A 2,214-nucleotide genomic window follows, 5' to 3' on the forward strand; every position below is an offset into this window, starting at 1 on the left:
TCCCCTGCATCGGCAGGCGGACTCTCAACCACTGCGCCACCAGGGAAGCCCAGGTACGTTTCTTTATAAGTACCTTAACACTTTTCTGTAGTTTAGAGCTTTTGCGTGTATACTGGTGCCTACCTCCAGCATATAAATAAGCTCAGGTCTCTTCCCTCCAAGAAATCCTGCTGCGTGACTTCTTAAATTTCTTACAAAACTTCCTGCAAATCCCAGTTTTAGGAAAGCTGGGATCCAGAATGACTGGGGGCTGCAAGTCGGCTCCTCACGCTACTTCACACTCTTGGGTGACTTGCAGTAAGGTAGCTAGCATGGATCTTTTTCTCACCACCATAAGGATCTTGAGCAGAGATTTCACTTACCATGGGCCCTAGATCCCTAACTCTTTGTTTTTCTTTTTCTTTACACTCAAGGTTCTCCTTGATGTGATGACTATGCCACCTCATGTCCTCACTTTCCGCTTCCCAACAACTGCAGTCAAGCTTCTGCCCTTAGCCTTTCACTGAAAGTGCTTTTAATAAGGTCACTTGTGAGCACATCTAAATACCAAGCTAAAAGGCTGCTGTCAGTCCTCATCTTTCTTGACCTATCTGCAGTATAATATTGTTGACCACGCCATGTTGCCCTTTCCCTCCTCGTTCTGTTCTGATTAAGCAGCTTGTTCGACTGATTTATTTTTAATATTCAATTGACTATAACTTACATTTTAACATAACTTTCATTTTTACTTGCAAGTAGTATAAGCTCACAAGAAGTTGCAAAAATAGTAAAGAGGTATAAAATACTTTATTTAAAAACTTAAATATCAAATTAAAATTCCCAGTTTTTTGGTCATTCTCTTCAACACCACATTCCAGAGCTAGGCAGTACTGACAATTCGGTGTAGATATTTGCAGACATTTTCTATGTGCAAGGTCTTTCTGTTTTAACCTCTCTTGTTCATTAGATTCTATGACATTTTTTTTTACCTTTTACTTTTTTTAACCACTATGTTACGAGAGCTTTTGGAGGCTCCATTTTCCTGGCACATTAAATACTGGTAATTTCTGAGGCCTCCATTTTCAGCTCTTATTTTTTTCTCACATTTATTCGGACCATATACATTTATCATATACTACCTGACCATATACATGCTCATAAGTTGATAGCTCCATTTTCTAGTTATACTTTAAGAGGTTTAAATCTAGGTTTCTAACAGCCACCTGGTTATCTCTGTTAGGAAACCCCATGATATATGGGAAGTCTCAAATGTAAAATTGAACATATGCCTAAAAGGGAATTCTTTCTCTCTTGCTCTTTTTTCTATATTCCCCCTCTCAGCAGAGGGCAGCACCACAACCCTCAGCTTTGGAAATTATTGCTGACTTTCCATGCTCAGATTGACATCAGTCACTAAATCCTACTAATTTTACCTTCTAAATAATTCTCCAATTCTCCTTTCCATTCTTGTACTCACTTGCCTTAACTCATAAGGTTCTCCATTGTAACTGCCTTCTAATTAGTTTTCCTTCCTCTATTCGGGCTCTCTTCCAATCTATCTTCACTTTGCTGCCAGGAGAATTTTTCTAAAATGCAAATATGAAAATAAAGCTTTTCTTAAAAACCTTTCCATGATTCTCTCTTGCCTTCGGAAGTAATTCACAACCCTTGACCTGCCTTATAAGAACCATCAGAGCCGATGCCTGCATGATCTCTGGACTTGATACCAGTCATGTCTTCAAGTGCTTTCTTTGCTTACACCACACTGACCTTTTTGCTGGTCCCTGTAACGTGCCATCTTCTCTTGCCTCCCTGCTATATCTCATGTTTTCCTCTGTCTAGAAGGCCTTTACATTTTTCTTCAGCTCTCTTCTTTTGTCTAAATCACCCTTAAACTCTCAGTTCAAGCATCACCATATCTCAGAATTACTTTTCCGGACCCTTTGCCCTCTGTGGCCACTCCTCACAGGCCTGTTATATTTTGTTCTCTGTACTTTCCTAACACCTTGTGCATACCTGAAATACAGCTCTCCATATACTGTTAATTTCCTCATGTATTCATACTTCCATGAAATTATGTTTTATTCCCATATGTACCCTCAACACTTAACACAGTTGCAGCTACACAGTGGGCACACTAACCAACAAATAGAATATGATTCTGTTTGAAAGTACATTTGACATAATGGTGACTTCCGTAAATTTCTTTTTTTTTTTTTTTTTTTTTTGGTTTGG

At 38.9% G+C, this 2,214-nt stretch overlaps 1 protein-coding gene across 2 annotated transcripts in view; it reads right to left on the reverse strand.

The window, feature by feature from the left end:
- The window catches only part of RFX3 (regulatory factor X3), a 291,441-nt gene that overhangs the window by 96,142 nt on the left and 193,085 nt on the right, over nucleotides 1-2,214 (reverse strand). The gene's annotated exons all lie outside the window — the stretch shown is intronic.

The sequence above is a fragment of the Lipotes vexillifer genome, unplaced genomic scaffold, assembly GCF_000442215.2.
Source record: "Lipotes vexillifer unplaced genomic scaffold, Lipotes_vexillifer_v1.1 scaffold1544, whole genome shotgun sequence".
Taxonomy (NCBI): Eukaryota; Metazoa; Chordata; class Mammalia; order Artiodactyla; family Lipotidae; genus Lipotes; species Lipotes vexillifer.